The sequence below is a fragment of the Chiloscyllium plagiosum genome, unplaced genomic scaffold, assembly GCF_037043375.1.
Source record: "Chiloscyllium plagiosum isolate Xiang-an unplaced genomic scaffold, Cpla_swu_hap1 HiC_scaffold_9, whole genome shotgun sequence".
In the NCBI taxonomy this organism is placed as follows: domain Eukaryota; kingdom Metazoa; phylum Chordata; class Chondrichthyes; order Orectolobiformes; family Hemiscylliidae; genus Chiloscyllium; species Chiloscyllium plagiosum.
In genome coordinates, this window is record NW_028270147.1 from 61691691 (window position 1) to 61716956 (window position 25266).

Sequence of the window (25266 nt, forward strand, 5' to 3'; positions counted from 1 at the left end):
CTATCACTGATAAGTCCATTTTCTTCCAAATGTAAATAGTTCCCAACCCTCAGTATCTTTTCCAGCAGCTTCCCAACCACTGAACAAAGAACAAAGAAAATTTACAGCCCAGACCAGGCCATTCGGCCCTCCACGCCTGAGCCGATCCAAACCTACTGTCTAAACCTGTTGCTCAAATCCTAAGCATCTGCATCCCTCTGTTCCCCACCTACTCAGGCATCTGTCCAGACGCATCTTAAATTAATCTACCGTGCCTGCTTCTACCACTTCTGCTGGCAATGCATTCTAAACACACACCATCCTCTGTGTGAAGTACTTGCTGCATGGGTGTATCCCCCTTAAACTTTTCACCTCTCACCTTGAAATGTGACCTCTCCTTATTGAATTCTTCACCCTGGGAAAAAACTTGTCTCTATCCACCCTGTCTATACCTTTCATGATTTTGTAAACATCAATCAGGTCCCCCCTCACTCTCCTTTTTTCTAATGAAAAACAAACCTAACCTACTCAACCTCTCTTCATAGCTAGCATCTTCCATATCAGGCAACATCCTTATAAACCTTCTCTGCACCTCTCAAAAGCATCCACATCCTTTTGATAATGTGGCAACCAGAACTGTACACTGACATCAGGCTCACCAGTCTATAATTACCTGGATCATCCTTGCTACCCTTTTTAAATAAGGGGACAACATTAGCAATTCTCCAGTCCTCCGGGACCACACCCGTGTTCAAGGATGCCACAAAGATATCTGTTAAGGCCGCGGCTATTTCCTCTCTGACTTCCCTCAGTAACCTGGGTTACATCGCATCCCGACCTTGTCCACCTTAATGCCTTTTAGCATACCCAACACTTCCACACTCCTTATGCCAATTTGATCTAGAGTAATCAAACATCTATCGCTAACCTAAACATCCATCACGTCCCTCTCTTCGATGAATATCGACACAAAGTACTCATTAAGCAACTCACCCATTTTCTCTGACTCCACGCATAACTTTCCTCCTTTGTCCTTGAGTGGGCCAACCCTTTCTCTAGTTACCCTCTTGCTCCTTACATATGAATAAAAGACTTTGGGGTTTTCCTTAAACCTGTTTGCTAAAGATATTTCATGACCACTTTTAGCCCTCTTAATTCCTCATTTCAGATTGGTCCTATTTTCCCAATACTCTTGCAAAGTTTCATCTGTTTTCAGATGCAATGATCTTTTGTATGTTTCCTCTTTCCTCTTAGCTGGTCTCACAATTTCACCTGTCATCCATGATTCCTAATCTTGCCATTTCTGTCCCTTGTTTTCACAGGGACATATCTGTCCTGCACTCTAATCAAACTGTCTTTAAAAGCCTCCCACATATCAAATGTTGATTTCCCTTCAAACAGCTGCTCCCAATCCACATTCTCTAGCTTCTGCTGAATTTTGGTATAGTTGGCCTTCCCCCAATTTAGGACTCTTCCTTTAAGGCCAATTGCATCTTTGCCCATGGGAATTCTAAAACTTACAGAATTGTGATCACTAATTCCAAAGTAATCCCCGACTGAAACTTCAACCACTTGACCGGGCTCCTTCCCCAACACCAGGTCCAGTATGGCCCTTCCTGAATTGGACTATTTACATACCACTCTATATAACCAGGGGGAAGTGACGACGACCAGAGGGGCAGCCGAGACCCGGAAGCAGTTAGTGTAAGCTTACCTGGGTAGGTTTTTTCCCCCTTTAAAAGCGCGAAGCAGAGGAACCCGAGGCACTACACGGGTAGTGCCTCCCACCCGCCCTCCTCCTCTAACCTAATAATAACATCTGTTGTGGTAAGTAGGTAAGTGCTGAATTTTGCTTGTTGTATTCTTTAGACCCAGTTTTTTTTATAAAAGTTAGCTTTAGAGGGATGGCAGTGAAGGCAGTGCAATGTTCCTCCTGCAACATGTATGAGGTGAGGGATGCCATCGACGTCCCTGCCGATTACACTTGCAGGAAGTGCACCCATCTCCAGCTCCTCCAAGACCGTGTTAGGAAACTGGAGCTGGAGTTGGATGAACTTCGGATCATTCGGGAGGCAGAGGGGGTCATAGATCAGAGTTATAGGGAAGTAGTAACTCCAAAGATGGCAGATAGATGGGTGACAGTGAGGGGGACTGGGAGGAAGCAGCCAGTGCAGGGACCCCCTGCGGCCGTTCCCCTCAAGAACAAGTATACCGTTTTGGATACTTGTGGGGGGGATGACTTACCAGGGGTAAGTAACGGGGCTCAGGTCTCTGGCACGGAGCCTGTCCCCGTTACTCAGAAGGGAAGGGTGAAGAAGAGCAGAGCAGTAGTAATTGGGGACTCGATAGTTCGGGGCACAGATAGGCGGTTTTGTGGGAACGAGAGAGACTCACGTTTGGTATGTTGCCTCCCAGGTGCAAGGGTACGTGATGTCTCTGATCGTGTTTTCCGGGTCCTGGAGGGGGAGGGGGAGCAGCCCGAAGTCGTGGTCCATATTGGCACCAACGACATAGGTAGGAGGAGTGCCGAGGATGTTAGACAGGCTTTCAGGGAGCTAGGTTGGAAGCTCAGAGTTAGAACGAACAGAGTTGTTGTCTCTGGTTTGTTACCCGTGCCACGTGATAGAGATTCGAGGAATAGGGAAAGAGAACACTTAAATGCGTGGCTACAGGGATGGTGCAGGAGGGAGGGATTCCGGTTTTTGGATAACTGGGGTTCTTTCTGGGGACGGTGGGACCTCTATAAACAGGATGGTCTACACCTGAACCTGAGGGGCACCAGTATCCTTGGGGGGAGGTTTGCTAGTGCTCTTGGGGGGGGGTTTAAACTAACTCTGCAGGGGCATGGGAACCCAGATTGTAGCTTCAGGGTGCAGGGCCTGGAGTGTAGGGAGGTTAGGAACACGGCATCAATTTCAAAGGAGGGTGCCTGTAAACAGGAAAGTGGCTTGAAGTGTGTATACTTCAATGCAAGAAGTATACGAAATAAGGTAGGTGAACTTGCAGCGTGGGTTGGTACCTGGGACTTCGATGTTGTGGCTATTACGGAGACATAAGTTGAAACTTTATTGCTGGAACAGCACAGCAGGTCAGGCAGCATCCAGGGAACAGGAGATTCGACGTTTCGGGCACAGGCCCTTCTTCAGGAATGAGCAGAGAGTGTTCAGCAGGAGAAGATAAAAGGTAGGGAGGAGGGACTTGGAGGAGGGGAGTTGGAAATGTGATAGGTGGAAAGAGGTCAAGGTGAGGGTGATAGGTCGGAGTAGGGTGGAGGCGGAGAGGTCAAGAAGAAGACTGCAGGTCAGGAAGGCGGTGCCGGGCTGGAAGGATCCGGCTGAGACAAGGTGGGGGGAGGGGGGATGAAGAAACTGGTGAAGTCCAAGTTCATCCCCTGCGGTTGGAGGGTTCCCAGTCGGAAGATAAGACGCTCCTCCTCCGACCGTCGGGTTGTTGTGGTTTGGCGGTGGATGAGTCCAATGACCTGCATATCCTCGGTGGAGTGGGAGGGGGAGTTGAAATGCTGTGCCACAGGTTGGTTGGGTTGGTTCGTCCGGGTGGCCCAGAGGTGCTCCCTGAATCGCTCCGCAAGTAGGCGGCCTGTCTCCCCAATATAGAGGAGGCCACACCGGCTGCAGCGGATGCAGTAGATGATGTGGGTGGAGGTGCAGGTGAATCTGTGGCGGATATGGAAGTTTCCCTTGGGGCCTTGGAGAGAAGTGAGGGGGGAGGTGTGGGCGCAAGTGTTGCACCTCCTGCGGTTGCAAGGGAAGGTGCCGGGAGTGGTGGTTGGGTCGGTGGGGGGTGTGGATCTGACAAGGGAGTCGCGGAGGGAGTGGTCTCTACGGAAAGCTGATAGGGGAGGGGAGGGAAATATATCCTTGGTGCTGGGGTCTGTTTGGAGGTGGCGGAAGTGACGGCGGATGATGCGCTGTACATGGAGATTGGTGGGGTGGTAGGTGAGGACCAGTGGGGTTCTGTCCTGGTGGCGGTTGGAGGGGCGGGGCTCAAGGGCGGAGGAGCGGGAAGTGGAGGAGATGCGGTGGAGGGCACCGTCGACCACGTCGGGGGGGAAATTGCGGTTCTTGAAGAAGGAGGCCATCTGTGTTGTACGTATTTTGAACTGGTCCTCCTGGGAGCAGATGCGGCGGAGACGAAGGAATTGGGAGAATGGGATGGCGTTTTTACAGGGGGCAGGATGGGAGGAGGTGTAGTCCAGGTAGCTGTGGGAGTCGGTAGGTTTGTAGTAGATGTCCGTGTTGATTCGGTCGCCTGAGATAGAAACAGAAAGGTCTAGGAAGGGGAGGGAGGAGTCCGAGACTGTCCAGGTGAATTTGAGGTCGGGGTGGAAGGTGTTGGTGTAGTGGATAAACTGTTCAACCTCCTCGTGGGAGCACGAGGTAGCGCCGATACAGTCATCAATGTAGCGAAGAAAAAGATGGGGGGTGGGGCCAGTGTAGTTGCGGAAGATGGCCTCCTTCTTCAAGGACCGCCGCATCTGCTCCCAGGAGGACCAGTTCAAAATACGTACAACACAGATGGCCTCCTTCTTCAAGGACCGCAATTTCCCCCCCGTCGTGGTCGACGGTGCCCTCCACCGCATCTCCTCCACTTCCCGCTCCTCCGCCCTTGAGCCCCGCCCCTCCAACCGCCACCAGGACAGAACCCCACTGGTCCTCACCTACCACCCCACCAATCTCCATGTACAGCGCATCATCCGCCGTCACTTCCGCCACCTCCAAACAGACCCCAGCACCAAGGATATATTTCCCTCCCCTCCCCTATCAGCTTTCCGTAGAGACCACTCCCTCCGCGACTCCCTTGTCAGATCCACACCCCCCACCGACCCAACCACCACTCCCGGCACCTTCCCTTGCAACCGCAGGAGGTGCAACACTTGCGCCCACACCTCCCCCCTCACTTCTCTCCAAGGCCCCAAGGGAAACTTCCATATCCGCCACAGATTCACCTGCACCTCCACCCACATCATCTACTGCATCCGCTGCAGCCGGTGTGGCCTCCTCTATATTGGGGAGACAGGCCGCCTACTTGCGGAGCGATTCAGGGAGCACCTCTGGGCCACCCGGACGAACCAACCCAACCAACCTGTGGCACAGCATTTCAACTCCCCCTCCCACTCCACCGAGGATATGCAGGTCATTGGACTCATCCACCGCCAAACCACAACAACCCGACGGTCGGAGGAGGAGCGTCTTATCTTCCGACTGGGAACCCTCCAACCGCAGGGGATGAACTTGGACTTCACCAGTTTCTTCATCCCCCCTCCCCCCACCTTGTCTCAGCCGGATCCTTCCAGCCCGGCACCGCCTTCCTGACCTGCAGTCTTCTTCTTGACCTCTCCGCCTCCACCCTACTCCGACCTATCACCCTCACCTTGACCTCTTTCCACCTATCACATTTCCAACTCCCCTCCTCCAAGTCCCTCCTCCCTACCTTTTATCTTCTCCTGCTGAACACTCTCTGCTCATTCCTGAAGAAGGGCCTGTGCCCGAAACGTCGAATCTCCTGTTCCCTGGATGCTGCCTGACCTGCTGTGCTGTTCCAGCAATAAAGTTTCAACTTTGATCTCCAGCATCTGCAGACCTCACTTTCTCCTATTACGGAGACATGGCTAGAACAGGGACAGGATTGGCTGTTGCAGGTTCCAGGATTTAAATGTTTTAGTAGGGTCAGAGGTGGGGGTAAAAGAGGGGGAGGTGTGGCATTGCTTGTCAAAGATAGTATTACAGTGGTGGAAAGGACGATGGATGAGGACTTGCCATCTGAGGTAGTTTGGGCTGAGGTTAGGAATAGGAAAGGTGAGGTCACCCTGTTAGGAGTCTTTTACAGGCCTCCTAATAGTCCTAGAATCATTGAAGAAAGGATAGGAAAGGTGATTCAGGAGATGAGTGACAGTAATAGGGTGGTTGTTATGGGGGACTTTAACTTTCCTGATATTGATTGGGAAGCTATAGCTCAAGTTCGTTAGATGGGTCAGTGTTTGTTCAATGTGTGCAGGAGAGTTTCCTGACACAATATGTAGACAGGCCAACAAGAGGTGAGGCCATACTGGATTTGGTTCTGGGTAACGAACCAGGCCAGGTGTTAGAATTAGAGGTAGGTGAGCACTTTGGGGATAGTGACCATAATTCGGTGATTTTTACTCTCGTGATGGAGAGGGATAAGTGTGTACTACAGGGCAAGAGTTATAGCTGGGGTCAGGGAAATTATGATGCGGTGAGGCATGACTTAGGACATGTGGCTTGGAAAAGTAGACTCCAAGGCAAGAGTGTAAATGATATGTGGAGCTTGTTCAAGGAGCAACTATTGAGTGTCCTTGATAATTATGTACCTGTCAGGCAAGGAGGAAAGGGTCGTGCGAGGGAGCCGTGGTTTAATAAGGAATTGGAATCCCTTGTTAAATGGAAGAGGGCAGCCTATCTCAAGATGAGACGTGAAGGTTCAATTGGGGCGATTGAGAGTTATAGGGTAGCCAGGAAGGACCTGAAGAGAGAGCTAAGAGCAGCAAGGAGGGGACATGAAAAGTACTTAGTCGGTAGGATTAGGGAAAACCCTAAGGCTTTCTATAGGTATGTTAGGAATAAAAGAATGACTAGGGTAGGAATAGGTCCAGTCAAGGATAGTAGTGGGAAGTTGCGTGTGGAGGCGGAAGAGATTGGGGAGACACTGAATGAATACTTTTCTTCAGTATTTACTCAGGAACAGGGCATTGTCGTCGATGTGAATACTGAGTCACAAATAAGTAGAATGGATGGCTTTGAGGTATGTAGAGAAGAGGTGTTGGAAATCCTGGAAAAGGTGAAAATAGATAAGTCCCCTGGGCCTGATGGCATTTATCCTAGGATTCTCTGGGAAGCAAGGGAGGAGATTGCAGAGCCATTGGCCTTGATTTTTATGTCCTCTTTGTCTACAGGAGTAGTGCCAGAAGACTGGAGGATAGCAAATGTGGTTCCCTTGTTCAAAAAGGGGAGTAGGGATAACCCTAGTAACTATAGGCCGGTGAGTCTCACTTCTGTTGTGGGCAAAGTCTTAGAGAGAATTGTAAGGGATAGGCTTTATGCACATCTGGATAGGAATAATGTGATCAAGGATAGTCAGCATGGTTTTGTGAAGGGCAGGTCGTGCCTCACAAACCTTATTGAATTCTTTGAAAAGGTGACGAAGGAGGTTGATGAGGGGAAAGCGGTAGATGTGGTATATATGGATTTTAGTAAGGCGTTTGATAAGGTTCCCCATGGTAGGCTACTGCAGAAAATACGGAGATATGGCATTGAGGGTGAGTTGGAGGTTTGGATTAGGAATTGGCTGGATGGAAGAAGACAGAGGGTAGTAGTTGATGGCAAAGTTTCTTCATGGAGTGCTGTCACTAGCGGTGTTCCGCAAGGATCTGGTTTGGGACCATTGCTGTTTGTCATTTTTATAAATGACCTGGAAGAGGGGTTAGAAGGTTGGGTGAGCAAGTTTGCGGATGATACGAAAGTCGGAGGAGTTGTTGACAGTGAGGAAGGATGTGGCAGGTTACAGCAGGATATAGAGAAGCTGCAGAGCTGGGCAGAAAGGTGGCAAATGGAATTCAATGTAGCTAAGTGTGAGGTGATTCACTTTGGTAAGAGTAATAAAAAGATGGGGTACTGGGCTAATGGTCGGATACTTGGTAGTGTGGATGAGCAGAGGGATCTTGGTGTCCATGTACACAGATCTCTGAAAGTTGCCACCCAGGTAAATAGTGCGGTGAGGAAGGCATATGGCATACTGGCTTTTATTGGTAGAGGAATTGAGTTCCGGAGTCCTGAGGTCATGATGCAGTTGTATAAGACTCTGGTGCGGCCGCATCTGGAATATTGTGTGCAGTTTTGGTCGCCATACTATAGGAAGGATGTGGAGGCACTGGAACGGGTGCAGAGGAGGTTTACCAGGATGTTGCCTGGTATGGAAGGAAGATCGTATGCGGAAAGACTGAGACACTTGGGGCTGTTTTCATTAGAGAAAAGAAGGTTTAGGGGGGACTTGATTGAGGTGTACAAGATGATTAGGGGGTTAGATAGGGTTGACAGTGTGAACCTTTTCCCGCGTATGGAGTCGGGTATTACAAGGGGGCATAGCTTTAAATTAAGGGGGGGTAGATATAGGACTGAAGTTAGGGGTAGGTTCTTCACTCAGAGAGTCGTAAGTTCATGGAATGCCCTGCCAGTTGCAGTGGTGGACTCTCCCTCTTTATGGGCATTTAAGCGGGCATTGGATAGGTATATGGAGGATAGTGGGTTAGTATAGGTTAGGTGGGCTTGGATCGGCGCAACATCGAGGGCCAAAGGGCCTGTACTGCGCTGTATTCTTCTATGTTCTATGTTCTATAACCCTTCTGGATGTTCCTCACAAATTTTGCTCCATCTATACCTCTAACACAAAATGAATCCCAATCAATGTGGGAAATTAAAAATCTTCCATCACCACCACCCTGTTGCTCCTACATATTTTCATAATCTTTACATATTTGTTCCACTATCTATACTTGCTGTTGGGAGGCCTATAGTACAGCCTCAACATTGTTACCGCACCCTTCCTATTTCTGAGCTCTGCCCATATTGCCTCACTGCTCGAGTCCTAAATAGTACCCTCCTTCAGCACAGTTGTGATATCCTCTCTGACTAGTAATGCAACTTTTCCACCCCTTTTACCTCCCTCTCTATTCCACCTGAAGCATTGATATCCTGGGATATTTAATTGCCAATCATGCCCTTCCCTCAACCAAGTCTCAGTAACAGCAATAAAATTATACTCCCAGGTACTAATCCAAGGCCTAAATTCATCTACCTTACCTCTTATATTAAAACAAATGCACCTCAGAACACTTGTCCCTTTGCGTTCATTATCTGCTCCCTGCCTATGCTTCTCCTCAATCACACTGACTCCATTATCTAGTTCCTTACAGGCTTTATTTACTACCTCCTTACTGTCCACTAACCTCCTCATTTGGTTCCCATCCCCCTGTCACATTAGTTTAAACCCTCCACAACAGCATTAGCAAAAGCACCCCCTAGGTCTTTGGTTCCAGTCTGGCCCAGGTTTAGACCATCCAATTTGTAATCATCCCACCTTCCCCAGAACTGATCCCAATGTCCCAAAAATCTGAATCCCTCCCTCCTGCACCATCTGTCAGGCCACACATTCATCTTGCCTATTCTTTCATTTTTACTCTGACTAGCATGTGGCACTGATAGCATTTCTGAGATTACTACCTCTGAGGTCCAACTTTTCAACTTGGCTCCTAACTCCCTAAATTCTGCTTGTAGGACCTCCAGAGCCATCATGGTCTAACAGGAGCTGCAGCTGGACAGATTTCCTGCACATGAAAGAGTCAGGGACATCAGCCTGAGCTCCCACATTGAGCAAGAGGAGCACAATACCAATAAAGTGTTGGCAAAAGTTCAGCAAATAGAGTATGATGTGGGGAAATGTGAACCTGTCCATTTTGGCAGGAAGAACAGAATTTCCCAATTACCTGGAATTAGATCAACCATCATACCTCCATAATTATCAATGTTCAAATTTAAGAGAACTTCATTAATCTTAAACTGAAAATAGAATTCTGAAATATGACCACTGTTCAGGGGATCCTTTACCAGAAGATTACGAATTAGCCCCATCTCGCTTGCAATTTTAAATAATGGCTACTCAGAGAGAAAAAAAGATAAATTCCCACATCTTTGACAATTTTATTTCTTATTATTCTGTAAATTGTTTAGGTTATCCTCAATGTTTCAACAACAAAAATACCATTATTTTTCTGAAAAAGATAGGAAAATATGTAGAATAGATTGTTAGTTGATGCAATGCTGAAATTTATTATAAAATGATGCAATAACAGAATTTCAAAATACATAATATAATCAAGCAGAGTCAGAATGGCTTCATGAAAAGGAAATCATATCTGACAAATTTATTAGAATTCTTTGAGGTAACAAGCAGGATTGATAAAGGGAGCCAGTGGATTTAATATCTTTGGATTTCCAAGAGGTGTTTGATAAGGTACTGCACATTAAGCTACTTAATAATACAAGAGCTCACAATTCTGGAGGTAGCATGATAATGTGGCCAGAAGATTGACTAACCAGTAAAAACAGATAGTTGGAATAAGAATTTTCAGGATGGCAACCAGGACTGCTACTGGGGTCATAATTTTTACAATATATATTGTACTAATACACACAATATATATTCATGACCTGGATAAGGGAAGTGAACGTACTATTGCCAGGATTGTGGAAGACCCAAAACTAGATCAGATGGCAAATGGTGAGGATGGCACAAAAGAATCCACAAAGTGACATATATAACAGGTTAAGTAAGTGAGCAAAAACTTTGGTAATGGGCTATTATGTAGGAAATTGTGTGGCATTGCATTTTGACAGGAAGAACAGAGGAGCTGAATATTATTTAAATGGAGAAAGACTGCAGAAAACTGCAGCACTGAGGGATTTAGGGGTCCTTGTGCATAAATTACAAGCTGGCATGCATGTTCAGCAGGAAGGCAAATGGAATATTGGCCTTTATTTCAATGGGAATGAAGTATAAAAATAGGGAAGACTTGATAAAACGATACAAAACACTAGTTAGACCACACCGAGAATACTGTAAACAGATTTGATTCCCTTTTCTGAGGAAAGAAATACTGGCTTTAGAGCCAATCCAATGAAGATTCACTAGGTTGATCACAGGTATGGATGGATTTTCTTGTAAGGAGAGGTTGAATATGTTAGTCTGTACTCATTGGAGTTTCGAAGAATAACACGTGACCCTATTGAAACACCTATGATTCTGAGGCAGCCTGACAAATAGATGCTGAGAAGTTGTTTTCTTTTATAGGAAAGTCCAGGACCAGAGGGCATAATCTCAAGGGTCACTCAGCTAGGACAGAGCTGAAGAGGAATTTCTTTTCTCAGACGGTAGAGAACTTGTAGAACTCTTTATCACGGAGGACTGTTGAGTTTGGATCATTAAGTATATTCAAGGCTGAGATAGATTTTTAATTATGGAGGAAATCAAGGGTTATGGGGCTAAGTAAGGGAAATGGAGCTGAGAATTATCAGGTTGGTCACATTCTCATTGAATACCAGAGCAGACCCCATGGGCAGAATAGCCTCCTGCTGTGACTACATATTTTGTTGAAAAAGAGAAATCTGCTCTTTGACATTGTGATGTAATTTTGAATCCTATGAAATTAACTAATATATGGCTCTGATTTGTTGCACAGATTTTGGAAACAGGGAAAGGAAAACTGGAAGCTCAGGATCATACAAAGTATTTGATTGTGGGCAGCACGGTGGCCCAGTGGTTAGCACTGCTGCCTCACAGCGCCTGTAGACCCGGGTTCAATTCCCGACTCAGGCGACTGACTGTGTGGAGTTTGCACATTCTCCCCGTGTCTGCGTGGGTTTCCTCCGGGTGCTCCGGTTTCCTCCCACAGTCCAAAGATGTGCGGGTCAGGTGAATTGGCCATGCTAAATTGCCCGTAGTGATAGGTTAAAGGGGTAAAGGTAGGGGTATGGGTGGGTTGCGCTTCGGCGGGTCGGTGTGGACTTGTTGGGCCGAAGGGCCTGTTTCCACACTGTAAGTAATCTAATCTAATCTATTTATCCAATTCAATCCCAAATCTGCCAGATACCACCTTGTAATCAGTGAATATAGTATACTAACTTGGACCATGTCCAATTAAATCACTCCTTCATCTGAAGGAATTGTGGGTCCTTGGACCTTGGCAAGGAAAGATGAAAGGGCAGGCTTTGCATCTTCTACAGTTTTATTAGAAGGTGCTGTGTAAAGCAGGATAGATACTGGGGTGGGATGGAAGTGGACCACAGTGTCATAGAATGAATGGTCCCTTCAGGATACTGAAATGCGAGAGGTGGTGAAAGGAAGATGCTTGGAATGTTGATAGATGGTGCATTTGACTTAAAGGCTGGTGTGTTGGAAAGTGGAGTTCACCTTTTCATTGTTTTGAAAAGCAGACATGGAGTGAGGGCAGAAGAATGGGAAATGGATCAGAATTGACTCAGGGCCCTGGGAACCACAGTGGAAAGAATCCTTGGTTGAAGCAATATAAAAGTGTAGAAGGTAGTGTTGTCAGAATAGATCTGCCGAGTAGAGAAACTGGGGGAATAGAGATCTTCCACAAAGCAGACTATAAGCAAAGTAATCAAATAGCTGTGGGCTTAAAGTAATAGTTGACATCCTTAGAAGTTGAGATAACTAGGGCAAGAGAGGGATGTATCATAAATTGATCTTGTGAAGACAAAGGAGAGATTGAAATTTGAAGCAAAGTAAATTAAATTTTACTGTACAAATGAGAGCATCAAGTAGTAGTGATGCAGTCATTAAAGTACTGAAAAAATAAGTGAGGGAGAAGACCTCAGATATAACCTGAGGCTTGGTACCAAAACCTGAATGGAGTACTCCAGGTAGGATCCGGCCAAATTAAGCCTTTCCCTTTGTATTTCAACTCTCTTCAGGTAATTACCAACACCTAATAAGACTATTTGAACAATTTTGCAACTGTGCACTAGTTTTTACTGATTTGTGTCCTGGATACCCAGTCTTTCACCTGTCCTAGTCTCTCACCATTAAGAAAATATTTCAATCTTTCTTTTTCAGATCCAGGGTGTACATTCTCCATTTTGAATACTGAAATAAGCTAATATTAATTATTTTGTTGTACTGTTCAAATCTGCTTTTCCCCTGAAAAGATCCAGATTTATTTTTGAAAAGCTCCTTCAAGAAGACATGGTTGGTAAGTTTGCAGATGAGACCAAAATAGGTGGTGTAGTTGTCAGCGCAGAAGGCTACCTCAGAGTAATGGGACCTTGATGAGATGGGCCAATGGGGCCGAGGAGTGGCTGGTGGAGTTTAAATTAGGAAAATGTGAGGTGTTGCATTTTTGTAAGGCAAATCAGGCAGGACTTATACACTTAATGGTAGGGCCCTTGGGAGTGTTGGCAAACAAAGAGACATAGGGGTGCAGATTCATAGTTCATTGAGAGTGAAGTCATAGGTAGACAGTGAAGGTGGCATTTGGCGTGCTTGCCTTTATTGGTCAGAGTACATTGTGGATAGGAGTTGGGATGTGATGTTGTGGCTGTACAGGACATTGGTGAGGCCAATTCTGGAATACTCCATACAAGTTTAGTTGTCCTTCTATAGGATGGATGTTGTTAAACTTGAGGCAGTGCAGAAAAGATTTACAAGAATGTTGCTGGGACTGGAGGGTTTAAGCTTTAGGGAGAGGCTGGATAGGCTGTGCCTTTTTTCCCTGGAGCACTGGAGACTGAGGGTTATATGGAATGAGCTGCCATATGAAATGGTAGAGGCAGGTACAATTACAACATTTAAAAGACATCTGGATGGAAGGGTTTATAATGTTATGGATCAAATGCTGGCAAATGGGGCAAGGTCAGATTGGCATGTCCCAGTAAAGGAATGCAGAGAAAGTCTAGGGAAGTTCCCTCCTCCCTTCCCTAACTTCCCTCTTGGTTCTTTTCTCCCAGCCCTTCCCTCTCCAACCTCTTTCAATCAAAGATCCACCAACTTTCCAGTGTGGAAATTAACTGTACCTGAATATTTCATCCTTAAGCAATGGGCTTAAACCCAACAAAACCACCAATCATTTATAAAATCAAAGGCTTGGGGCTAGATAGGGTAGTGATAAACCTGACCCTCTAATGATCATCTCATCCAATCCAATTTTATGTTTACCATGGCTAATCCACCTAGCTTGCACATCCCTGGACACTATGGGACAATTTAGCATTGCCAATTCACCTAACCTGCACACCTTTGAACTGTGGTGAAAAACCGGAGCACCCTCGCATATAAGAGGAGAACATGCAACACGCTGACAGTCACTCAAGGCTGGGATTGGATGCGGAGCACTAGCACTGTAAGGTAGCAGTGCTAACCACTGAGCCACCGTGCCATCCCTTTTAGACCTTTGTCCAAAACATGCATTGTAAAAATAATCCCAACAACTACAGGCCTGTCAGTTTAACCTAGGTGTTTCAGAAACTTGTATGAATGACAATTTAAGATAAATTTATTAATCACTGGGGCAAATTTGGTTGAATTAAGGCAAGTTGACATGGATATGTTAAGGACAAATCACGTGTCAGAAAATTGTTGGGAATAGTTTTAAAGTGATGAGGGTAAAACCATTGACGTTGTGCACATGGATTCCAAAAGGCATTTTTGATAAAATGTTTCACAAAGGATCTGAGAAAAAATAGACTTTACAAAATAAAAGGGACATAGCAAAATGCATATATAATTAACTAAGTATCCAGAAAGAGAGTAGTGATTAATGGTTGTTTTTTGGACTGAAAGAAAATTTATATTGGGGTATTGTACTGGTTAATATTCCTGCTCTTCCTAATATATATAAATGACTTAGTCTTTGTGTACAAGGCACAATTTCAAATGAAACCATTTGAAACTTGGAAATATTGTGGATTGTCAATCAGGATAGTGTAGAGTTTCAAAAGAACATAGACTGATTGGTGGAATGAGCAGAGAATGGCAGATAAAACTTAATACAGGGAAGTGTGAAATGATTCATTTTGGTAGGAAGAACGCAGAGACAGTATAAAATAAGGACACTATTCTAAACGAGGTATAAAAACCAAAGGCACCTGGGTGCACAAGGGCATAAATTACTGTAGGTTGTAGTACAGGTTGAGAACAGTTAATAAGAGATACAGCATCCTAGATTCAATTTTACAAGAGTTACGGCTGTGTTAAAATGTGTAACTCTAGATCAGTCTCATCTGGTGTATTGTGGCCAGTTCTGGATGCCACACTTTTAAGGCGGATATACAGGATAGATTAGAGCGTATTCAGAAAAGATTTGCAAAAGTAGTTCCAGAGGCAAGGAACTTCAGTTACAATAGATAGACTGGAGAGGTTGGGACCTTTTATACTTAGTGGAGAGAAGAATGAGAGGAGATTTGGTAAAGTTATTCAAGATCATGAGGGGTCTGACAAAGAAGTGGAAAAAAAAATCTGATCCTAATTGTGCAAGATGGGGAACAAGATGACACAGATTTAAAGTAATTAACAAAAGAAGCAAAGAACATATGATGAGAAAATGCAGCATGTGTTTCGGAGCTGGAATACACAGAGTATGTGGTGCAGGTAGGTGCAAGCAGGCCAAATAGCCTCCTTCTGTGTAGTTACAATTCTGTACAACACTGGGAGAAACTCAGGTAGATATATTGCAATATTTCATTGAAGGTTTTTTAAAAATAGCAAGAAAATATAAGATAAAGAGCATGATGGGACATTGGCAGTGTATAGATAAACTGCTCAAGATTATGGCATAGCCAATCCAGTAGAATGTCACATGGAAATGAACACATTGTAGCACAATTTGGTGTACCATCGTTTTTTTCAAATGTTACTGATTCAGAATAAATATTCTGAAGAAGATAAAACTCAAGCAGAGTACATTTGTTCAGCCTGTCATTGTATATATGAAAAAAGACGTTGCTCTGAAAGAAATCTCTAATTCTTCAAAAAGAATATAATTTACATCTGATGTGGAAATGCTGGTGTTGGACTGTGGTTGATAAAGTTAAAAATCAGAGTGAAAAGCTTGCCCAAAACGTCGATTCTTCTGCTCCTCGGATGCTGCCTGACCAGCTGTGCTTTTCTAGCAACACACTTTCAACTCTGATCTCCAGCACCCTACAGTCCTCACTTTCAGTTGAAAGTTAAAAATCACACAGCACCAGGTTATAGTCCAACAGGCTTATTTGGAAGTACTAGCTTTCAGAGTGCTGCTCCTTCATCAGGAAAATGGTGGGACAGGATCATGAGACACAGAATCTATTACAAAAGATCACAGTGTCATGCAATTAAAATGATATATTGAACAAACCTAGATTGCTATTAAGTCTTCCATCTTTTAGAATGGGTGCAGATTTTGCTTCATTAATAAGTAAATCCCAGAACTTCTTTTCAGTCACATTCTCAAGATAACTTAAGGTTTTATAAAAAAATAGGTGACATCTCAACTCAGACAATGTATTAAAGGTGTGAGGTTAGAGTCTATCTGGATCCCAGTCTGGAGTCAGACTGGTTCTCTCTTCAGAGTAGGAATTTATAAAATGGTATACAGATTAACAGCCTGCATCGATTGCCTGCAGGTTGTCTGCTTTTTGTGCAAAAGTAGAATGTATGTACAAATACAACTCTGCAAATGCAAATTCACCCCATATACTTGTTTGTGTTTGAGGGTGTGTGTATATGCAAAGGAGGGACAGAGAGAGAGAGAGAGAGAGCACATGTATGTGAGTGTGAGTACACTTGAGAAAGTGTGTGTTTGGCTGTGTGCGTGCTTGGTAGAGTATGTGCGTGAATGTGACAGAGTGTAAGCTTGTGAAGGTGTGTGCCTGAGGAAGAGCGTGTGTGTCTCTCTATGTCTATATAGTATAGTGGGGTCACCTGTAGTGTGACATGAACCCAAGGTCCCAGTTGAGACCATTCTCATGGGTACCGAATTTGGCTATCAGCCTCCGCTCGGCCACTTTGCATTGTTGCATATACCGAAGTCCGCCTTGAAGGCTGAATGTCCCTGACTGCTGAAGTGTTCCCTGACTGGGAGGGAATATCCCTGTCTGGCGATTGTTTCGCAGTGTCCATTCATTCATTCTCATAATGTCTGCTTGGTCTCGTCAATGTACCATGCCTCGGGGCATCCTTGTCTGCAGCAGATAGACAACATTGGTCAAGTCACATGAATACCTGCCGTGTACATGGTGAGTGGTGTCCCCACGTGTAATGGTGGTATCCATGTCGATAGTCTGCATTTCTTGCAGTGGTTGTCATGACAGGGTTGTACGATGTTGTGGTCAATGTTGTCCAGAAGGCGAGGCAGTTTGCTGCCGTCTGTTTAAGATTTGGCGGTTGTTTAAAAGGTGAGAAGTGGAGGTGTGGGGAAGTTCTGGGATTTACATATTAATGAACTGCAACCCATTCTAAAAGATGAAAGTCTTAACGGTAATCGAGGTTTGTTCAATATATTGTTTTAATTGCATGACACTGTGATCTTTTGTGATAAATTCTGTGTCTTATCATTCTGCCCCACTAGTTACCTCATAAAGGAGCAGCACTCTGAAAGCTTGTACTTTCAAATAAACCGGTTGGACTATTACCTGGTGTTGTGTGATTTTTACATAATTTACCTTAACTTCACACATCATGCACACCTCATCCGACCCGGAGACCCTTCAACCACACAGCATCAACATCAAATTCACTAGTTTCCTAATCTCCCCTCTACCATCTCATCCCAGATCCAACCCTCCAACTCAGCACCACCCTCTGAACTGTCCAACCTGTCCATTTTCCTTCCCACCTATGCTGTCCAAACCAATCACTATCACCCCCGCTTCTGCATCTACCTATCGCCTTCCCAGCTATCTTCCCCTACCCTATCCCCACCCTCCTATTTCTCTTTCAGCCCCCTTTCCCCTACCCTCAACATTCCTGATGAAAGGCTTATGCCCAAAATGTCGACTCTCCTGCTCCTCGGGTGCTGCTTAACCTGCTGTGCTTTTCCAGTGCCACACCTTTTGACTCCATACATAGCCAACCCATTGGCATTATTTTTAATACTCAACTGCTTCATAATGTCATCAGTTGGGTGAGTTCCTGAAGCAATATCAATTGAAATCTGACAGTGAAATAACTGACTCAATTGAAAGCAGAACAGCAGCATTGTCACACTTTAAAAACACTTTAGATATCTGTGCCTAGTTTCCACACATGAGAAAATAGTATCAGGTTGTAAGTTTGCTTGCTGAGCTGGTGATTTGTTCTCAGACATTTCGTCACCATGCTAGGTAACATCATCAGTGAACGTCTGATGAAGCACTGGTGTTCTGTCCCGCTTGCTATTTGTGTGTCTTGGTCTGTTGTGTTGCGTGATATCATTTCTCGTTCAGTTTCTGAGAGGTTGGTAAATTGAGTCCAAATCAATACATTTATTAATGGAATTCCAGTTTAAATGCCTTTAGGAATTCCCATGTGTGTCTTTGTTTAGCCTGTCCCAGGATGGATGTATTGTCCCAATTGAACTGGTGTCCCTCTTCATCTGTGTGTATGGATAGCGGTGATAGTTGGTCATGTTTTTTGCTGGTTGTTGGTAAGGAAAGGATGCTGCCCTTGCTGATGGAGTTGGTGCTGTCAGATGTTTGTGTCCTTTGCTTGTTTGTATGTCAGTGTACCAGAAAGGGTCGGCGGGGGTCCTTGTTTATGTCCCTTTGGTAATCCCTAGAAACGGGGTGTGTTGAATCCTTCAGATTTCGTTCTTTGGAGTTCTATCTTGTTAATTTCACCTGTCTTGTGTAGGTTCCTCAGGGCCACAAGGAAAGTAGTATATTTTTATGGCTTATAGAAACATAGAAAATAGGAGCAGGTGTAGGTCATTCAAGCCCCTCTGGTCATTCAACTCAATATTGTTTCTATTTTCTTCCCAAATCATCCGATCCCTTTAGCCCTAAGAACTATATATGACGCCTTTGTGAAAATATTCAATGTTTAGACTGCAACCACTTTCTATGGCAGAGAATTCCATGGGCTCACCAATCTGAGTGAAGAATTTTTTTCTCACCTCAGACCTAGATGTCCTACTTCTTATCCTTAGACTATAACATCTGGTTTTGGATTCCCTGGTCTTCAGTATCTTCTTTCCTATGTTTACTCTTTCTAATCCTACTAGAGTTTTGCAGGTTTTAATGAGATCCCCTGATGTAATTCTTCTAAACTTCAGTGAAAATATACCACCACCATCTCAGGAGCAACTAGGAATGAACAATAAATGCTGTCCCAGCCAACAATGCCCACATCCCATATCCTACGAGTGAACTAGAAATAAACAGTCTGAATTGAACTAGTTTCACCATATACATCAGTCCTGCCATCCCAGGAATCAGTTGGGTAAAACTTTGTTGCAGTGCCTGCATAGCTAGAACATCTTTCCCCAGATAAGGAAACCAAAACTACACACAGTATTTCAGGTGCAGTCTCGCTAAGGCCCTATATGAGTGCAGCAAGACATCCCTGCTTCTATACTCAAATCCTCTTGCCATGAAGACCAACATATCATTTTTTATCATTGCCTGCCTACCTTCAGCAACTAGTGTAAAAAGGCATCAAGACCTCCCCACCTGTCACAATTCAGATAATAATGTCTTTCTGTTTTTGCCACTAAAGTGAATAACCAAACATTTATCCACATTATACTTCATTCTGCCATGCATTTTCCACTCACTCAGCTTGTACAAAATCACATTGAAATGTATCTGCATCCTTCTCACATTTCATCCTCCTGCCCACTCATATTCAATGGGGGTGTTATTTGAAGCAAAGATGTGCTCCCTGTACGTCTTCTGTAAATCAGTCCTTATGTCTTGTTAAATGCTACTGTTTTTGTAGATACACCAATTATTCCTGTTGATAATACTGTAAATAGTATAGTTAATAAAAATCCTATTTAAACAAATGCTTTATTTGTCATTTTACTCACCAGTATATTTCTTTCCATCATCTCACCCATATTAGCATATCAATTTAATATTTTTCACAATGGAAACACTTTCAACTCTTTGTACTACTCTCCATATAATCATCCAGCAATTCAATGTGCACAATAGACAGAAACTATGTCCCAAATATATATATATATACTCACACACACACACACACACTTGCCATTGGAATAATTATCTTCAATGTACCAAGCATAAAAAGGGAAAATAAGGAATAATTGAATGGAAGAATAATTTAATCTCCAAAGTAGTATCATATTCATGCAAAAACACTTTCTTATTTGTGAAATGAGAAGGCGCAATTAGTTTTGCCAAACAGCCAACATACTAAATTCTTGATCTTGCAAGGAATTAAGAGCTACACGGAGAGTGTAGGTAAATGGAGTTGAAATGCCCATCAGCCATGATTAAATGGCAGAGTGGACTCGATGGGCCGAATGGCCTTACTTCCACTCCTATGTCTTATGGTCTTATAAATACAAGGACACTTTCTTCCCTCAAGACTCTTGACTAATTATATTGTACAAGCAGTCTATGTATTTTGGACCAAATTAAGCAACATCATGATTTAACACAGCAGGGACCAATGTTATATTGGGTTGTACAATGGATGGTCAGCATGTGCAGGGCTCATTCTTAATGCTTGCTTTTATTAATCTGGATTCAGAGGTATTTTAAGGACCAGGCCTTATTTGCATGGAACTGCAATTCCCAAATTGAAGATCTAAGACAGCATGAAATTTGTATTATACATGGAACTGCCCAACATTTGAAATCTGATGGAAAGGAAAATGTACCATTTTACCCTTTAATGTTTCAAAACTGTAATCAAGTTCCTATGTACATTATCAGAATCCCATTTGTATATTATAAGTAGTCTCCACCTGAAACAGGCCAGTGACCATCTCAGGATCTTATCTCAGGCAGTTAGAGCATTAGCATCAATTGGGCATAGGTGCAGGATGCTAATTTCAGACTGCTATCACTCAACTTATGTTAAGTGGAGCAATTAATTTGGCCTCAAACAGTGTTGAACCTGGCCCAAACTAATATGATTAAACTTTGTGCTATGTTTTCTTCCTGGCAGCAGGAAACAGGAACTGGGACTACTTCTGGATCCCACACTTGCCCCTGGGTTGAGATGGATATGGAGTGAACAGACACTGATTGGAACTTTCATGGTTGCACTTCCTTAATTGACAATGGAGTCAGATTCTTTTTCCAATGAAGAACAGTGGTCAAGCTCACAAAACTGGACAGCCAATTAGAAGCCTTCCAGCTTGAGAGGAACAGCAGGCTATAATGGAACATAACTGTCAGTGAATCGCAGACTCCCACAGTGTGAAAGGAGGCTATTTAGCCCATCGGGTCCACACTGACCTACTGAAGAGCATCCTACTGAAACCCAGCCCTGACTGTATTCCCATAATTCCATATTTACCACAGCTAATCCACTTAATCTACAAATCCCTGAATACTACTGACAAATTTTAGCATGGCCAATCCACTTAACCTGTGCATCTGTGGACTGTGGAAGGAAACTGGAATGCCCAGCAAAAAATCCATGTCTACACAGGGAAAACATGCAAATTCCACACAGACAGTCAACAAAGTCTGCAATCGAATGTGGGTCCCTGACACGGAGATGCAATAGTGCTAACCACTGTACAACCCATAGTCCTGGCATTATCCTTTTCTTTTCCTCCTCCACCTCCATCCAATTTATCATATCAGCTGCCAGGACAAGAGAGTGGAAGTCAACTGTAATATCCAAGTCATGAAATCCATAGTAAACTCCTCCATGATATAATGATCTGCAAATTTATTTGATGAGTCAGAAGACTCAACACTATCATCAGGTATTTTCTCTACAAGAGGTATGTTGATAATAGGAAACAAATCTTGTTTTGCCACTACTTCACATAAAGGAATTCTTGTGATCAGACCGAGATTGCTGCTGCTGCTGCATGCATTGGTACCTTCTGTCATATGGACAGATCCTTGAATTACTTATATTGAAGTTTTTGGAAGAATGGGTATAGAGTCAGAGATGTACAGCACGGAAACAGACCCTTTGGTCCAAATCATCCATGCCGATCAGATATCCTAACCTAATCTATTCCCATTTACCAGCACTTGGCCCATATCCCTCTAAACCCTTCCTATTCATATACCCATCCAGATGACTTTTAAATGCTGGAATTGTACCAACTTCCACCACTTCCTCTGGCAGCTCATTCCATAAACACACCACCCACTGTGTGAAAGAGTTGCCCCTTAGGTCTCTTTTATATCTTTCCCCTCTCACCTTAAACCTATACTGTCTAGTTTTGGACTCATCCACCCCAGGGAAAACACTTTGTCTATTTATCCTATCCATGCCCCTCTACAAGGTCACCCCTCAGCCTCCGACGCTCCAGGGAAAACAACCCCAGCCTATTCAACCTATAGCTCAAATCCTCCAACCCTGGAAACATCCTTGTAAATCTTTTCTGAACCCTTTCAAGCTTCACAACATGCTTCCAAATGGAAGGAGATCAAAATTGCATGCAATTTTCCAAATGTGGCCTAACCAGTGTCCTGTACAGCCACAAGGTGACCTCCCAACTCCAATATTCAATGGTCTGACCAAATAAAGAAAAGCATTCCAAATGTCTTCTTCACTAACCTCTCTATCTGCAACTCTGCTTTCAAGGAACTATGAACCTGCATTCCAAGGTTTCTTTGTTCAGCACACTTCCAGGGACCTTACCATTCAGTGTACAAGTCCTGCTCTGATTTACTTTCCCAAAGTACAGCACCTCACATTTATCTAAATTAAACACCATCTGCCACTCCTCAGCCTATTAGCCCATCTGATCAAGATCCCATTGTACTCTGAGATAACCTTCTTCCCTGTCCACTACACCTCCAATTTTGGTGTTGTATGCAAACCTACTAACTATACCTCCTCCGTTCACATCCAAATCATTTACATGAATAATGAAAAGCAGTGGATACAGCACCATTCCTTGTGGCACTCCACTGGTCACAGGACTCCAGTCCGAAAAGCAACCCTTCTCCACCACCCTCTGTCTTCTACCTTTAACCCAGTTCTGTATCCCTTATAAACTAAACTCTCAATGTTCCATAGTGACAGTTATGAGCAAAGCAGTTCAGATCATGGATAAAGGACTTTAGAGGTCATTTATAGTCTCGCCTAGCTTTGAGCCAGTTAAAATTTGGAGTACTTTAGAATTGCACCATAAACCAATATAAGAATCAAAGTGTTAATGATGCCTTTCTATTTGGCGGTTTCCTTACCAATTCTGTCGAATTAGAATGGTGTGTACACTGCTGCTGATTGTGTAGAGCAATTCACTAGACTTGTCAATGTCAGGTTTCTGAGGAGGTCTGGAGGTAGTTGGGTCCTGTAAAAGCAGCAACAGTGATTCACACAGTGTATGGTTTCATAGACTCATAAAACCATTGTCAATTCGATGGACTGAATGGCCTGTTTTCACACTGTAGGGATTCTATAATTCTATGAATCTCTACAGTGCGGAAGCAGGCCATTTGCCCCATCGAGTCCACACTGACCTTCCAAAGAGCATCCCACCCAGACCTATCCCCCACCCTATCTCTGTAACCCTCCACTTACCATGGCTAATCCTCTTAACTTACACGTTCTTGGACACTATGGGGAGTTTAGCATTGCCAATCCACCTAATCTGGACATCTTTAGACTGCAAGAGGATACCGAACATCCAGGAGGAAATACACGAAGAAGGGGAGAATGTACAAAGTCCAGGCAGACATTCACCCCAGGGTGGAACCAAAAACGGGTCCCAAGAACTGGATAGATGGAGGTTTTTTGTCCCCATTGTTCTGTGTGGGTCCAGTTTACTGTCATCAGACTCCATTAGCAATCATTAATTGGTCCTATTATTCCCATGAACATTTATTTCCCGTGTTCTCTGTTGGGCTGACAGCTTTTCATTCCCTCAGTTTTATTAGAATCTCTTTTTATTATTAATCTCTTCTAAATGGCATGCAGATGGCACATCATTTATGTTACCATGCACAAATACCCAAATGGGTTCTGCATACTTTTGACAGACAAGGAGTGGTCACCATATTGGAGCAAACAGATGAACATTTATTAACTATTTATACTACATACAGGGGCATGGTTCAACAAGAATTCATTTGAACCCTCTTCATTCTAATCCTAGTTCTATGTCATCTGACATGATCAGACATCACTGATGATCTAGTCTATTTATTAGCATATAGCCATTAATTCCATATACTCCATAAATTCCATGTTCCACAACTAATAGGGAAAGTTTCAGTTCAAATATATAGCAAAGAAATGATGATTTGATCTGGACTGTCTCTTAAAAAAAAACAATCCTTACCAGGTGTCAAACAAGGATGGTTGAACATAGGGTGCAGAGCAAGTTGTTAGAAAATTAGGAAAGTAGAGAAAGGATAAGTGAGCACGTAGATGAGAGAAAATAATCCGAACATAAAGAATTAGAGCATTTTTCAGGCTAATGTTTACAATTACCAATATGATTTGATCATTTCAGATAAATAAATGCCTCAACTAAAATAACAGATGGATTGTCATTCAGATGTGTTAAAATTTGCAACTCACATTCCCAATAACTTCATTCAAACAAATTTGTTACTTCTATAGATTGTACAACATGCCTGTCAAAGATCCCATCTACCTCATCTAATCTTCTGAGGAAAGCTTCACCCACCTTCCTAAAAGGTTACTTGAGTAAAACTTCAAGCTACTTACCTATTTGCATTATCCATTCATGATGAATTGGCTTCTTTAGTTGACAACAACTCAAGAACCTTGTGTGAAATACAGCATAATATCACTGATATTTTCTGTATCCTTACAACTCTCATTCCTGGTTCTAATCAGACTACACTGTTGATTTGCAATTTCTCTTTCAATTTTTCACATCTATCTCATAACACTGTGTTGTGGGGAAAATCACCAGCCTCGGAGTCAGAGTCGGGATTCAGCGACAGAGTTTATTGTACAAGGAAATACCGGATCTCCGGGGAGAGATAGACACCAATAGCACAGTGGTCAGCTTCTCTCAACCCGAAGCACATGTCAAGATACCGTTGTACATTTTGTGATATAATAGGTCAGTGATGAGGTTATTGTCTCTATAACATAGTTTGTTTGTTGTAAACATTGCCGAATCATTGACAGTTTCGATGCAGTCATTGTCAGTTCCAGCTCAGCCTTTGTTAATTTCAGCGCAGTCGTTGTCAGTTTCAGTGCAGACAGTGTCAGTTTCGATGTCTGCGCAGAAGTCCATTGCTGTAGTAATGGGCGCTAATCACTCTTCCTGAAAGGGACGGTTGCTGCAGCCCTGGCTATTAGCACTTTGTATTGAGTCCATATCAAACTGTTAGCATTTCTATCAAAGGTGTTGGCTGGACCCAGACACTTCAGCGGGCAATATATTCTACACGTGTATTCTCTCCCCTACCTGCCTTAAACTAATCAATTAGGTTGTGAGTGCATTGTGCTGGCATTCTGGTGGCCCCAGGCAGTGTCTGTGTTTGCTCTGCTGTCTCTTTCCATATTGTGGTCTGGCAGCCATCTTGTGTGTCAAGTAGCCAACTTATGGCTCAGTGGCCATCTTGTGTGTCCATG